Here is a 17,759-nt window from a genome sequence, read left to right on the forward strand (position 1 = left end):
TGTATTGGTGTTCAATAGCATTCTTACTTGTAATATGTACAAATATATAAAAAAAAAATTAATTGCTCTAATTTAGAACACATTTGAACAATCTGCTGGTCAGTTTCTTCCGCCACAGTTGATGATTTTCTTAAATAGAGGCCTCCAATACCAATGCAATTAAAATGTAATGTGGATGCTGCTTTGAGTAATAATGGAATAGTGCAGGCTTGGGTTGGGTGATCAATAAATCATACAGGTGCTTTCGTTTAATGGTAGTATGAAATTTATCCCTTGTCGTTATCCTGTTGGGATGGAAGAGTTGCCTGCAATCAAGGAGCTGGTGAGTTGGCTGCGTGAGATTTTATGGTACTGTGCTTCTTGAATTGGATGGTGCAAGCTATTCTGTCATCAAAGCAAGGCTACTCCCGTTTTGGATGTTTGGTTTCTGATGTCATTGCTTTATTGTATGAGATTCAAATTGTTGCTGTCTCTTTTGTGAAATGCTATGCTAATCGATGTATCCATGTTCTAGCAAGGGCTGTTGTTTCTGCATTAGACTTTTGATGAGTGTAGAGTAAATCCTTCTCTATTCATTTTTAATGTACTTGACTTTGATGCTGCATTTTAATACTGTCATTTGATGTTTCTTCAAAACCGAGGAAAATTTACCATTTCATATCTAAATTTTGTCACTTATTACAATTTGATCACTATATTTTAGAAATTAAACTATTTAATCATTGACTAATACATTCATTGAAATCTAAATGTCTATAGCCCATTATGTGGTGAGTATTCTGTTGGCAAAAAAATTAAGCAAAATAAATGACAAAAGATTCCTCGATTAATGGTCCAGTAGAAATTGAAGAAGCCTCTCGATCGTCAAAGAACTTGTGAACCTGTTCAAGGTTGATTATCAAACAAGATGGATCAAGGCTAAGTGAAAGCTCCATTTTTAGTTAGAGTTGCATGTTTGGTGATTAGTTTTTAAGTAGCATCTTCAAGATGTATTGTTTTAGCATCAAAGTAGAATTTAGGTTTTGTAAGTTTGTAAAACTTGGTCAATTATGAGAGGAATAGAAAGAGTTTTGAAGAAGAGAGGTGTTTGAAGATAGAAAAGTAGCAAAATGAACAATAGAACGAAGTAGAATTGGGGAAGATGAACAAGAAGGTCTTCTCTGTATTAGAGAGAGTCATGCATGACCCAAAAGGTAAGAAGAAACAATGAACTAACCTTTCTTAGTAATTGGAAAAAAAAGCTTAACATATTCAATGTTTTGTGTTTAATTACGATTATAAGTTAACTTTTTAATTTTGTGCGGCCAACTCCTTTTAAATTAATCATGAAATTTTTGACCAAAATCAATTTAGCACAGTTGGCATAACAAATGTCATTTTCATTATTTTTTTAATAAAAAAACTAATATAACTTCAGTTAGCTAACTATTAACCCTCTTAAATCCCTAATTTGAGAAAGCTAAATCCATAACCAACTCTTCTCCCGTGGTTCAATCTCACCACCGCATCCACAACCTGGGGCAGAGGCAGGGTGCAGGGCAGCCACATCATTTCGAAAAAAAAAAAAACTAATAAAAATTAAAATTTTTTTACCATTTAGCTACGGATTTAAAATTTTTTTTTCATACGACTAATTTCTTTTATAACTTACAAAATTCAGCATTTTAAAAAAATTTTCCCCATATCTAATTTCCCTTCATAATAGTCAGTGGTGTGTTTATTTTGCATTTAAAATTATTTTTATTTATATGGTTCATCCAACTTTTTTCTAATAATAATTTATTATAATAGAATATGTATTTTTATGTTTTGACCGATTAATCCAAAAAAATCAAAAGTTTGAGTATAATTTAATTGATCAAACTTTTATGTTTTAGTTTAATTTTAATTAATCTGTAAATTATTTAACTAGCATGTACATGTATTATTATTAAACTAATCGACTAAAAAAAGTTAATATTTATTTCATTTTGTATTTTGATCCAAACATTTAACTTTCACTCAAATTTTAATTTGATATAATTTTAATCAATTTTTAAAATTAAAATTAAAAATAGAGTTTATTTAATTCAAAATTATAAAATATATAAAATAATTAAAAATAATATATTTATCATAAAATTTTCATAATTATTAATACAATATATTTAACTGTTAAATTACTATTCACTTTATAATTAAATATATCACTTCACTGTAATTAAATATAAATTAATATTATTTTTATATATAAAATTAATTTATATTTAAAAAAAATAATAAAATATTACATTTAATTTTTTATTTAAATTATTATATTTTAATTTTTAAAAATTAATTAAAATTATATCTAAATACAAATATTTTACTCAAATTAATTTATTTAAAATTTAAATATTTAAATTAAAACGTAAAATAATATAAACTCTTTTTTATTATAATTAAAAAAATAATAATAATAATACAGATATTATATCAATTAGACTACCAAGTTAAAAAATTTAAAAATTAACTAAAATTACAACAAAATACAAGGTCGATAATCGATTGAATTAAAATTAGACCTTTGAGTTAATTGACCTTATTTTTTTTACTATAAATAGGATGTAGTTTGCTCCGACTGAACAAATCGTGGTTCCGTCACTGTCCACAAGTTCTTAATATGCAACTACATCTTACTGAGTGCAGCCTCCAGTTGCATCTTCCTCACAATCTCTCTGTCTCTCTGTGGCTTCTTCCTCATTCTCTTCCACATACTCACCATCTTCTGTGTCGTCTTTGATAGCTTCATCACCACATCTACACTGACTGAAGAATTCTTAGGGCACTTGAAATCTTATGCTAAGGAAGAAGATGGAGCTATGATATTGAAGCAGGCTGGTGGGCTTTTTGTGTCGATCTTTTGCTTGGAGTGGTTTGTTTTCACTATAACAATTTTGCTCAGGTACTATGCTTTTGTGGAAGGAAGTGGCGGTGCTGGTGGTGGTTCTTTTGCCATCAGCGGAAAATGTCAAGAAGAGGAGTTAAGATACCGGTCTTGGCCATTCCAATTAAAGCTCGTTTGTTTTTGAAAAAAAAAATTGTATTTTTTATAAAAAATAGAAAATGTTTTTTATAAAAAATATTCCAAAAAAAGTAATTTATTTACCATTATTTAATTTTGATTTAAAAAATAAAATTTATAAAAATGCTAATAAAATTATTAAAATATAAAAATTGTCTTCTTAAAAAAAAGTAAGTTTTCTTAAAATAATTTAATTAAAACATTATGTTGTAATTGTAATTAAACGCAAAATATTAAATTAAAACATTATGTCATAAAAATCGAAACCTACAAATAGAATTATAAATTAATTTTTTTTTTCTTTAAGTTCGATTGGAAACCACATAATTGTATTTTTCACTTATTTTATTACATACACGTAAATCCAAAATAAGAGTTAAGTCTCACCAAGGAAACTTGAGGCTATGGGCGTAACTAAAAATCATAGCACCTTCTGATTTGATCCAACTTTTATGGGTCTCTCTTGCCAACGAACCAAATACCTAACTCTTAAGATTTCATTGTCTTGAAATCAAAACTCACAACACCACCACCCTCTTCACCATTACAAGCTAGCTTCTCAGTATTTATTTTAAAGGTGAATTACATTTTAATTTTTAAATTTTAATATAATTAAAAAATTAATTTTATTTTTATTTTTATATTTTAAATTAAAAGTATAAAAATATCTTTATTATTTCTTTTTTAATTAAAAATATTAAAGAGTTAGAATTCATTTATTTTCTCTCATTTATTAAAACTTAAATATTTTGATTTTTTATTTGAAATAACACGGAAGTTCTCATTAACTTATATCCATATTATCATATTCAACTAAATTTTAACAGTTTTTATTATTCAATTTTTATTTATTAAAATATTTCTAATATTGCAGAGATTAGATTAATAGCGTAGGCAAAATAGAGTTAACTGTGATTGGCTAGACCTGCAAGGAAGAAGGTGAAGTGTTGGTGGGTGCTCATTGTAGCCACTCTGACGCTCAAGTTAGTGTATTAAAAAATAGAGAAAATGCAATGAATTGCTTAGAACTTGAGTAGTGTTCAATAATAGCGTACTTTTACCTCTGTGATTTTTCTCATTTTATATTGTAAGAATGTAGAGATAAATATAGTATTTCCTGATAACCCGACAATAATGTGACAAGCTGCTTGATAAGGCATATTGCTGGTTAATAGGCTAGTAATCCTACGATTACAGGCGTAATGGGGATACGCGGGATTGTGCCTAATAACGATAACTTCATGTCGAGTCTTGCCTAGTCGAGGGAAGGGCGAGACCCTTGGTAATGAATCGAGTGTTTGAGATGTCCTAGTCTTTCTTTCCTTGGACTAGACCACGTTACCTACTTATCAGATCCTTACCATGTGGACCTATCTTGTGGTGCTAGCTCATGGCTTACTTTTGGTGATTGTTATGTAGCATCAGATCTCTCCCTGCTGGTCTTTGATTTTTTAGATTCGAAGGTGATGGTTTGTCTTTTCGATTTCGCGGCACGTTTTGGCTAGCCTTTACTGCTTATTTTGCCTTCTCTTGATCATAATGGTTGCCTTATTTTTTGAGCCATATTTAAAACTTTGCTGGCTATGCCATTGTATAAGAACCCTCATTCCTCTTCTTTTTATTTATGAATGTCATCTGTGGGAGACATGAATAGGGTTATTTTCTTTTCTTTTCCTAAGAATAGCCAGATCATCATGGTCTTCGAAGAGCAGCTGAAGGCGGATCTTCATGAAGGTGCAAGCATACTACTTAGCCTTGAGGACTGTAACCAGTCTGACTATAATAGCTTTTCAGTGCTACGACCTCAGAGAGGAGGGTTGAATTGTGCAAGATTGATTACAAGGGCTAGGCTAGGAAAGTAATGGGAGAAATTGTCCTTTATATGACTTTTTCTATATAGACGACATCTTCATGGAGAATGAGGTTGAGAGGCTAAAGACAACCCTACCAACCGGGTATCTACTAATGGATTTTTAGAACATTCTGATCTAATAGAGACTTTACTGAAGTCCACCTTATCTCCTTATGATCTTTTATATATCTACTCTTAGGCATTTGTTTGTTCTCCTTGTTGCTATCGATGATTTCATCAATTGGCCACGAGGCTATGTAACGACCCGAAAACCGGACCGCTACCGGCGCTAGGATCCAGATCGGCCTAAGGCCGCCGGGACCCGTAGCAAGCCTAACATGCATCCTGTTATCTGGTAAAATCCCATACATATTAAACATAAACATAAAAACTTTAAAACCTTTCATATACCAAACTTGATTCGTATACTACATAATTGTAAACACAAAAAAACCCCCATGCTAGAGCCCTCATCAAATGCTCTAGCTGGGTCAACATTACATACATCAAGCCTGGTTCACATCTCAACAATAAAAACATAACATACATCATGTACAAAAAGGGATTAACCAGACCTTAGGGCCAAGCACAATACTAACCCATAACCATAATTCTACTTTACGTTACATTACTTTAAAATACATTATCTTACAATACATTATATCAATTTACATTACATGTCCACGCTAACAAGCTAATCTATTACATAAACATAACATTAACCCTTGCCTGTAACGACCCGGAAATCGGACCGCTACCGGCGCTAGGATCCAGGTCGACTTAAGGTCGCCGGGACCCATAACAAGCCTGCTATACTGTCTATGTACCTGTAAAATCCCATACATGATCATACATTTTCTGTAAATGCATAAAACTTTGCTCTGAACCATGGCTCTACCTGTGCATGCACTATCTCTGTACTTACAGAACCCCTTACTAGAGCTTGCTCTAGACGGGTTAAACTCATACTATGGTAAGCATGGTTTCCATACTCATAAAAACATTTACATATAATAAACAGATCATGTATACCAAAAAGGATTTACATCACATCTAGGTCTAGCACAATACTCAACTCTATACAATATCATTACACTCTTTACAAATATTACATGTCCACACTATGCTATTACAAAACTCTTTACTCTTTCTGTACTCTTCTGACTTCCCCTGTACTCTGATCCTGCAAGACTGGGGTTAAGGGAGAGGGGTGAGCTATACTAGCCCAGTGAGTAGAACAATAAAACAATAAAACATGTTATTAAACATGCTCTCATGGAATGCATCATATCACAGACAATTCACATCATCTCGGGTGAACATGTCATCAATAGTCCCGACATCCTAAACTCGTGCCAGGGCGTAGAATGGGCACCTGATATACCGTGCCAGGGCGTAGAATGGGCACCTGGACTTTCTACTATTTCGTGCCAGGGCGTAGAATGGGCACCTGGTCTTTCTCAAGGACTAATGGATCATCCACTATCACCCACATCAACAACAATATAAAATGCAATGCAACATATTCGTGATGTCTAATGCAATTAACCTATCGCATAATTGTAACAGCCCGAAAATTCGGACCGCTACCGGCGCTAGGATCCAGGTCGGCGTAAGGCCGCCGGGACCCGTAGCAAGCCTGACATAAAACCTGTAAACCTGTAAAACCCATACATGATTAAACAAACTCAAAAGAATCTGTAAACCTTCTCATATATCAACCAAGCTCAACCTGTACATTACATAATCATAAACATAAACCACCACTGGAGTCCTCATCAATGCTCCAATGGGGTATCTCATCATACATTGAGCTTGGACCGTCATGAACATCATAAACATATCTATAGATCATGTATCAAAAGGGACAACAATACCCATAGGGTCAAGCACAACTATAACCTCAATATATCTTATTACATAACATGCTATAATCTTTTACATTACATCATAGTACAATTGTCATGTCCACAACCTAACTATTACATAAACATCCTTCGAGACTCTGGCTAACCTCCTGGTCTACCCTGTACCTGCACATCTGGGGTTAGGGGAGAGGGGTGAGCTACAAAGCCCAGTGAGCAGAATAGAGAAAACATATATTAAAATTTCGTGCTTACATGAAATGCAACACATCACAATCATATCACATAAGGATGGTATTGTCACCTCTAGTCCTCTACATTCCAAAATGCCGGGACGTAGAATGGGTACAACCGGACTTCCTCTTACTATAACATAACATAACATTCCAATATGCCAGGGACGTAGAATGGGTACAACCTGGTCTTTCTCTTACTCTGGCCGGGACGTAGAATGGGTACAACCGGCAACCATACCATAACATGCCTCATCATAACATATCAAGGACTAAAGGATCATTCAATGCCCATCCACAACATCATCAAGTATGCAATGCAACATATTCGTGGAATCTAATGCAAACAACCTAAAATATCACATAACATTCATGATGCATGGGTCATGCTCAAAATTCATATTTCATTAATTTAAACTTAAGGTTTATTCCACTCACCTCTGGCTAGCTCAGACAAACTCTATAGCAGCTGGCTCACTGCGGGGGTCCTCGGTTCCTCGGGTCCGAACCTACACAGGTGGACTCCAATGAGGGACCAAACATACATAAACATAACTCTAATATACTCCCCAAAAACCCCCTAAAACATCATGAAATAATCATAGAAATACATGCATGAAATGGCTGAACAGGGCACTTTCGGCGGCAGGTTCGGCGGCCGAAAGTCCCTCCAGAGCCGAAAGTCAGGCACTTTCGGCGGCACCTTCGGCGGCCGAAAGTCCCAGACAGATCCGAAAGTCCCAGACAGATCCGAAAGTCCTCTTTCGGGGGCAAGCTTCGGCAGCCGAATGCTGCCTCCACAAAGGGGGTTCGGCGGCCGAAAGTCCCTTCGGCGGCCGAACCTGAGCTTCTCCCGAATGGCAGAAACTCAGCTCTCCTATGCACATTTCGCCTCCCAAGCTCAAATCATGCATACCACTCAACCAAAACATGCATACAAGCTCCTAGGGGCCTCAAACAAACATATACCCCAACTACAACACTTCAAACATACTCAAACATGCCACATTGCTCACAAATCACATAAAACCTAACATAGCTCAACTAACTTAAACATGCATTTCTACCCCATAAAACTTCATAAAACTTACTTAAAACATACTATGAGCTTAAGATCGGCTCTTACCTCTTGAAGATCGAGAGAGAGACGACCTAAACCCGGAGATCCAAGCAAATGAGCTCCTGAGTTTCCAAAGCTCCAAAACTTGTTTTAAAAGCTCAAAACTTGCAATGTGAGGTTAAAACTCAAGAAAAATGGAGGAGATTTGAAGAAAGAACACAAGATTTGGGGATAGGGAGGTCGGAAGCTAGCTGTGGCCGAAAATGGGAGAAAGCTCGCCCATTTCGGCTAAGTGCCCCTTTTTATAGTGGCTGGCCAGACCACGTTCGGGGGCCGAATGTGCCTCCGCATGCATGCCATGTTCGGCGTCCGAACATGAGGTTCGGCGGCCGAACCTGGACTCCCCTTTTCTCATGTCTTCGGGGGCCTAACGTGCCTCCAAAACGCATGCAAGTTCGGCGGCCGAACTTGACTTTCGGCGGCCGAACCTGGGTTTTCCTCCAAAGACTTTTCATGCAAAACTCATTTAATTTCATACTTAAAAACATTAAAAATACATGAAAACATTCTATAAAAACATGATGGTACCCTTCTAGAGATCTCCGACATCCAAATCCCACCGAACGGTAGGAATTCCGATGTCGGAGTCTAGCCGGGTATTACAATAATCATGATGCATGAAACATGCTAAAAGCATTTAAGCTCTCATATTAAAAGATTAAGTTTAGTTTAGTTCCACTCACCTTTGGCTGACTCTGAACTGACTTTGAAACCTCTGAAGCAGTGCTCACTGCTGATCTCTTTGGTTCCTCTGGTCCGTTCCTACACAGATGGACTCCCCAAAACCCCCTTAATACATCCTAAAAGAATCAAGAAAAACAGGCAAAAGAAGGCTGGATAGGGCACTTTCGGCGGCAGGTTCGGCCGCCGAAAGTCCCTTCCAGAGCCGAACCTCAAGCACTTTCGGCGGCACTTTGGCTGCCGAAAGTCCTCTACAGAGACGAAAGTCCCTAACCTTCGGCGGCCGAAACCCCCCTCTAGAGCCGAAAGTCCAAACTTTCGGGGGCAAGCTTAGGCAGCCGAAACCACCTCCTTAGCATGTTTGGCGGCTGAACCCTCTTTCGGCGGCCGAAACTGGGTTCCCCAGTAAGGCAGAACCCTGCTCAACTTCATGCAATCTTCCTCCAAACTTCTCAAACATGCAAACCTCAACTCTACAACACACATATACTCAAACATATGCACAAAGGGGTCCAAAACTACCTCAAAACCCCCAACAAACATCACAGCTAAACACATAAGCATGCTTTGACCACAAATCAACCCAAAAACTCAACTTATCCTAATCATGCATCTCTACCCATAAACCTCCATAAAACCTTCATAAAACATCAAAGAAGCTAAAGATCTACACTTACCTCTTGAAGATCTAGAGGATATGTGATCCCAACGTGGAGATATGGAGAAACTCACTCTCAAACTCTCCAAACTTCAAAATCTTGGTTTTTAGCTCAAAACCTTCAAAACAACATACAAACTCATCAAAACGTTGAAAGATTTGTAAAAATCATGAAGATCACCCAAGGAAGAGCATGGTCTCACCTCTGTCTGTGAAAATGGAAGACACTTATCCATTTAACCGACCTAGGGCCTTTTATAGGTGGCTGGCCAGACCACCTTCGGCGGCCTAGCGTGAATCCAAACTCATGCATGTTCGGCGGCCGAACTTTCACCTTCGGCTGCCGAACCTTGTATTTCTTCCTTGGCTCTTTTCTTTCAAAAAACTTATTTCCTTTACACTTTAAACATTAAAACTTACTAAAATACTTTAAAAAACACATAAATCTTACCCTTCTAGAGGCTTCCGACATCCTGGATTCCACCGGAAAGTAGAATTCCGATGCCGAACTCTAGCCGGGTATTACATTCTCCCCCCCTTAAGAACATTCATCCCCGAATGTTCCTCAAACAAATCAACACATAAAAAGGAGGAAAAACTAACCTCAAAACAGATATGGATATTGCTGGAGTATTGACTCCCGTGTCTCCCAGGTGCACTCTTCTAGATTATGGTGGTTCCACAGGACTTTCACCATTGGAATTTCCTTGTTCCTTAACTTTTTGATCTGTGTGTTAAGGATCTGTACTGGCTGCTCTACATAGGTGAGATCTCCAAGGATCTCTACATCAGGCTCACTAAGAACCTTACTCGGATTTGACACGAACTTTTGGAGCATAGAAACGTGGAAAGCCGGGTGAATTCTCTCCATAGAAGCAGGTAAATCCAGCTTATACGACACATTCTCGATCTTCTGCAAGATCTCAAAGGGTCCGATGTATCGTGGAGCTAGCTTACCCTTCTTTCCAAACCGAACCACTCCTTTCATTGGAGACACCTTCAGCAATACCATATCACCTTCCTGAAACTCTATCTGCTTTCTACGGATATCTGCATAGCTTTTCTGTATGCTCTGAGCAGTTCTGATTCTCTCTCTGATCATGGGCACCACTCTGCTGGTGATCTCTACTAGCTCCGGCCCTGCAAGAGCCGCCTCTCCTACTTCTTCCCAGCAAACAGGTGATCTGCACTTCCTTCCATACAAAGCTTCATAAGGAGCCATCCCTATGCTAGCATGATGGCTGTTATTGTAGGCAAACTCCACCAAAGGTAGATGCTGCCTCCAAGAACCGCTAAAATCTAACACACACATTCTGAGCATATCCTCTATGGTCTGGATGGTCCTCTCTGACTGACCTTCAGTCTGTGGATGGAAATCAGTGCTAAAATCCAACCTTATGCCCATAGCACTCTGCAGACTCCGCCAAAATCTGGAGGTGAACTGAGGTCCTCTGTCTGACACTATAGACTCTGGAACTCCATGCAACCTTACTATCTCCTCCATATAAACCTGTGCTAACTTGTCCACAGAGTAGTTGCTCCTAACAGGGATGAAATGAGCAGATTTCGTGAGTCTGTCCACAATCACCCATATGGAGTCTATCCTGTTGGACGCTGCCGGTAAGCCCACTACAAAATCCATAGCTATATTTTCCCATTTCCACTCTGGAATCGGCAGTGGGTTAAGCATTCCAGCCGGCTTCTGATGTTCTAGTTTCACCCTCTGGCAAACCTCACAGGCGGACACAAACTGTGCCACTTCTTTCTTCATGGCTGGCCACCAATACACTCTTTTCAGATCCTGATACACCTTGATGGCTCCAGGGTGAACACTGTACCTTGCATTATGAGCTTCCCTCATAATGTCTCCCTTCAGATTTATGTCATCTGGTACGCATAGTCGATTCCCATGGCGAAGGATCCCTTTGCTGTCAAATCTGAACTCTGCATTGTTGCCTGACTGAACAGTCCTGGCAATTTTAACTAACTCAGGGTCCTCATACTGTTTCTGAGCCACCTGCTCCAGAAACACTGGTATCACTCTCATTTGTGCTATCAACGCACTTGTACCAAACAACTCTAGCTGTAGCCCTTCGTCGATGAGCTTGCAAAACTCCATCACCACTGGTCTTCTCTCTGCTACTATATGGGACAAACTGCCTAGTGATTTCCGGCTTAGGGCATCTGCCACAACATTCACCTTACCCAGATGATACTGAATCCTGCAATCATAGTCACTGAGCAGTTCTACCCATCTTCTCTGCCTCAAATTCAGCTCTTTCTGACTCAAGATGTACTGTAAACTCTTGTGATCGGTGAAGATCTCGCATTTAATCCCATAAAGGTAATGCCTCCACATCTTGAGTGCAAAGATGACTGCCGCCATCTCTAGGTCATGGGTGGGGTAATTCAATTCGTGCTTCTTCAGCTGTCTAGAAGCATAAGCAATCACCCTGTCGTTCTGCATTAAAACACAACCCAATCCCACTCTGGACGCATCACAGCACACTGTGAAGTCCTCATTACTGACAGGCAGAGCTAACTCCGATGCTGATGTTAATCTTCTCTTTAGCTCCTCAAAGCTCTCTTCACATTGGTCCATCCACACGAACCTCTGGTTCTTCTTAGTCAGTTTGGTCATAGGAGCAGCTATCTTGGAGAAGTCCTGAATGAACCTCCTGTAGTAACCTGCCAAACTCAAAAAGCTTTTGATCTCTGTCACTGATGTGGGTCTGGGCCAGTTAGCTACAGCCTCTGTCTTCTTGGGGTCTACCTCAATACCTTCTGCTGATACCACATGCCCCAAGAAGGAAATGCTCCTCAACCAAAACTCACACTTAGAGAACTTGGCATACAAGCCATGCTCTCTCAGTGTCTGTAGAACTGTTCTCAGATGCTGGGCATGCTCCTCTGCATCTCTGGAGTACACTAAGATATCATCGATGAAGACAATAACAAAGTGATCCAGATACTTGCTGAAAACTCTGTTCATGAGATCCATGAATGCTGCAGGGGCATTAGTTAACCCGAACGGCATTACCAGGAACTCATAATGCCCATATTTGGTCCTGAAAGCTGTCTTTGGCACATCTGCCTCTCTGACTCTCAACTGATGATACCCGGATCTCAGATCTATTTTAGAGAAACAACCTGCTCCAGCTAGCTGGTCAAATAGATCATCGATCCTAGGTAGGGGATACTTATTATTGGTAGTGACCTTGTTCAACTGCCTGTAGTCGATACAAAGTCTGAGGGATCCATCCTTCTTTCTGACAAATAACACTGGAGCACCCCAAGGTGAGGTACTAGGGCGGATGAAACCCTTATCTACCAAGTCCTGCAACTGCTCTTTCAGCTCTTTTAACTCTGCTGGCGCCATCCTGTAGGGAGGAATAGAGATAGGTCTGGTACCAGGCAACAATTCTATTTCAAACTCCATCTCCCTATCAGGTGGTAGTCCTGAAAGCTCGTCTGGGAAAACGTTTGGAAACTCTCAGACTATAGGAACTGAGGCTGGTTCCCTAACCTGTCTATCTAGCTCTCTCATATGAGCTAGAAACCCCTGACAACCCCTCCTAAGCAAACGATGAGCCTGAAGGGCTGAGATCAAACCTCTAGGTGTCCCCCTCCTGTCTCCTCTGAAGACACACTCTGACCCATCCTGGTCTCTGAGACTAACTACCTTGTCTCTAAAGTCTAAGGTAGCACCATATGTAGATAGCCAATCCATCCCTAGAATGACATCAAAATCTGTCAAATCTAGAACCACTAGGTCAGCTGGAAGGCATCTACCCTCTATGAACACTGGACTGAAGCGACAGACTGACACTGCCACTGATGGGTCACATTTGGGTCCACTAACCCAGAGAGGACACTCTAACTCAGAGATCATCAGACCCAATCTCTCCACGGCTCTCGAAGCAATAAAAGAGTGAGAAGCACCGGGGTCCATCAAAGCATACACATCAGAACACCCAATGATGAGATTACCTAACACCACTGTGTTCGACGTGTTTGCCTCCTCCTGAGTCACAGTGAAGATCCGTGCTGGGGCTACAGGACCTCCACCTCGGGAACCTGCTACTGGAGAAGAGGCTGACCCTCTCCCTCTACCTCTGCCACTACTCTGAGGCATGGCTGGAGCTGCTGGCTGAGCCACACTGTTAGAAGTCATCTGCTGGGATGGTACCATAAAGGTCGCCTTAGCACATTCCCGTGCAAAATGTCCCTCCTGCCCACAATTAAAGCAGGCTGTAGATCCCAACCGACAAACTCCTTTGTGCGTTCTCCCACATCTCCCACATACTGGACTGCTTGCGCCAGAGCTTGAGCCACTACCCATTCCCAGACCAGACTTGATCTTGCTCCAGAACTTATTCTTTGTACCTTTTGCCTTTCCCCATTTCTTGCTGCCTGAAGCTGCTGCACTGGGGGTCTTAGAACCCGAAGGCTGTGCCACTTGCTGTTTTATTGTTCCCTGAATGATGGCACTTGCCTCCATCTTCCTGGCGGCATCCACGATAGAGTGGAAACTCTCCTTCTCTGCTGGAAGAATCAAGGAGGAATACCTGGGATGAAGTCTCATGGTATATCTCCTTGCCTTCTTCTGGTCAGTGTCATAAGCCTGACCCACATACTGAAGCAGATCCAGGAACTTGTCTGTGTATTCATCTACACTCATCTCCTCGGTCTGCCTCAACTGCTCAAATTCTATCACTTTCAGCTCTCTGGAACTGTCAGGAAAAGCCCACCCAGCAAACTCATTGGCGAACTCTCCCCATGACATGCTGTCCAACCTGGGGTCCATATAATTCTTAAACCACTCTCGAGCTTTCTTACATTTGAGTGTGAACCCTGCCATCTCAATGGCTCTGCTATCATCAGCTCCTAACTCATCGGTTATCATCTTAACCGTTCTGAGGTACTCAAATGGATCATCTCCCGTATTGAATTTGGGAGCATCCAACTTTAAATACTCTGTCATTTTCACTTTACTTCCCTCAACTGAGCTAGGTTGAGGTACTTGGACAACAGGGGCTACTGGTTCTGATTCTGGTGGTGGAGGAGGTGCTGAACTTGGATCTGGGTATGCTGAACTGGGATGGAAAGGTGTGGGTGGATACATGGGATATGGTGGGTAAAAAGGAGGATAAGGCATGTAAGGCATGTCGGTAGGATATGGGGTAAAACCAGAGTAATCTGACGTACCCCCCATCGGATACCCCGAGCCCTGTGGAAAGGGTGGATATTGGGGTGGATAACCAAACCCCGAGGCCTGAGCGCCTCCCTGAGACTCTCCCATACCCTCTTCAGATCTGTCCATACCTATGCTTTCCTCTCTGCCCTGATCCACATCCATAGCTTCCCTCACTTCCTCTGACCTTCCTCCTCTATCTGTTCCTCTTCTGCTCTCGTCAAAAGACCTTCTAGGGTCCCTTGACGTACCCTCCCTGTTTGATCTCTGAGATCTCGCCCTTGGCAACACAGGAGGACGAGCAGCTGTACCCTCACTTTCTGGTGGGACTCCAGTCAATCGTGCAGATCGACGAGTTCCTCTCATCTTAGCTTACTGGAAAACAACGCATAACAGCACATATCAGCAACATATCACAACAATGCACATGCATAATCATGGCATTACACATCATCATGAAGACAGGACTCTACATCCTATCCTAGTGGATATGATTTCCTATTGTGCTTGACCTACACTCTATGAGCCCGACACTCTCTCTATAGGTCCGACCATATGAACCTAGGGCTCTGATACCAATCTGTAACAACCCGAAAATCGGACCGCTACCGGCGCTAGGATCCAGGTCGACTTAAGGTCACCGGGACCCGTAGCAAGCCTGCTATAGTGTCTGTGTACCTGTAAAATCCCATACATGATCATACATTTTATGTAAACGCATAAAACTCTGCTCTGAACCACGGCTCTACCTATGCATGCACTATCTCTGTACTTACAGAACCCCTTACTAGAGCTTGCTCTAGACGGGTTAAACTCATACTATGGTAAGCCTGGTTTCCATACTCATAAAAAAATTTACATACAATAAACAGATCATGTATACCAAAAAGGATTTACATCACATCTAGGTCTAGCACAATACTCAACTTTATACAATATCATTACACTCTTTACAAATATTACATGTCCACACTATGCTATTACAAAACTCTTTACTCTTTCTGTACTCTTCTGACTTCCCCTATACTCTGATCCTGCAAGACTGGGGTTAAAGGAGACGGGTGAGCTATACTAGCCCAGTGAGTAGAACAATAAAACAATAAAACATGTTATTAAACATGCTCTCATGGAATGCATCATATCACAGACAATTCACATCATCTCGGGTGAACATGTCACCAATAGTCCCGACATCCTAAACTCGTGCCAGGGCATAGAATGGGCACCTGATATACCGTGCCAGGGCGTAGAATGGGCACCTGGACTTTCTACTATTCCGTGCCAGGGCGTAGAATGGGCACCTGGTCTTTCTTAGGGACTAATGGATCATCCACTATCACCCACATCAACAACAATATAGAATGCAATGCAACATATTCGTGATGTCTAATGCAATCAACCTATCGCATAATCATGATGCATGAAACATGCTAAAAGCATTTAAGTTCTCGTATTAAAAGATTAAGTTTAGTTTAGTTCCACTCACCTCTGGCTGACTCTGAACTGACTCTGAAACCTCTGAAGCAGTGCTCACTGTTGATCTCTTTAGTTCCTCTGGTCCGTTCCTACACAGATGGACTCCCCAAAACCCCCTTAATACATCCTAAAAGAATCAAGAAAAACAGGCAAAAGAAGGATGGACAGGGCACTTTCGACGGCAGGTTCGTCGGCCGAAAATCCCTTCCAGAGCCGAACCTCAAGTACTTACGGCGGCACTGCGGCTGCCGAAAGTCCTCTATAGAGACGAAAGTCCCTAACCTTCGGCGGCCGAAACCCCCCTCCAGAGCCGAAAGTCCAAACTTTCGGGGGCAAGCTTAGGCAGCCGAAACCACCTCCTTAGCATGTTCGGCGACCGAACCCTCTTTCGGCGGCCGAAACTGGGTTCCCAAGTAAGGCAGAACCCTGCTCAACTTCATGCAATCTTCATCCAAACTTCTCAAACATGCAAACCTCAACTCTACAACACACATATAGTCAAACAAATGCACAAAGGGGTCCAAAACTACCTCAAAACCCCAACAAACATCACAGCTAAACACATAAGCATGCTTTGACCACAAATCAACCCAAAAACTCAACTTACCCTAATCATGCATCTCTACCCATAAACCTCCATAAAACCTTCATAAAACATCAAAGAAGCTAAGGATCTACACTTACCTCTTGAAGATCTAGAGGATATGTGATCCCAACGTGGAGATGTGGAGAAACTCACTCTCAAACTCTCCAAACTTCAAAATCTTGGTTTTTAGCTCAAAACCTTCAAAACAACATACAAACTCATCAAAACGTTGAAAGATTTGTAAAAATCATGAAGATCACCCAAGGAAGAGCATGGTCTCACCTCTGTCTGTGAAAATGGAAGACACTTATCCATTTCACCGACCTAGGGCCTTTTATAGGTGGCTGGCCAGACCACCTTCGGCGGCCTAACGTGAATCCAAACTCATGCATGTTCGGCGGCCGAACTTTCACCTTCGACGGCCGAATCTTGCATTTCTTCATTGGCTCTTTTCTTTCAAAAACTTATTTCCTTTACACTTTAAACATTAAAACTTACTAAAATACTTTAAAAAACACATAAATCTTACCCTTCTAGAGGCTTCCGACATCCTGGATACCACCGGAAAGTAGAATTCCGATGCCGGACTCTAGCCGGGTATTACATTGCTGACTTCCCAATCGACCTCAGACCTGCAAACCTGGGGGTTAGGGGAAAGGGGTGAGCTAAAAAGCCCAGTGAGCAGAACAATAAACAATTTAATAAATCATATGCTATCATGAAATGCGTCAAAGCACAAACAATTCACATCACGGATGGACATGACCTCCAAAACTCCCTCTGTCTGTGCCCGGCCCTCGAAGGAGCTCCTCAGGACTTCTGTAACATATATGGTGCCCGGCCCTCAAGAGGCTCCTCAGGACTTCATTATTGTTCGGCCCTCAGTGGGGCTCCTCAGGACTTCATTAACATATCATATGTAACAGCCCGGAAACCGAACTGCTACCGGCACTAGGATCCAGATCGACTTAAGGTCGCCGGGACCCGTAGTAAGCCTGTTATACTGTCTGTGTACCTGTGAAATCCCATATATGCTCATACATTTTCTGTC

This window comes from Manihot esculenta, chromosome 14, assembly GCF_001659605.2.
Source record: "Manihot esculenta cultivar AM560-2 chromosome 14, M.esculenta_v8, whole genome shotgun sequence".
NCBI classification, from domain to species: domain Eukaryota; kingdom Viridiplantae; phylum Streptophyta; class Magnoliopsida; order Malpighiales; family Euphorbiaceae; genus Manihot; species Manihot esculenta.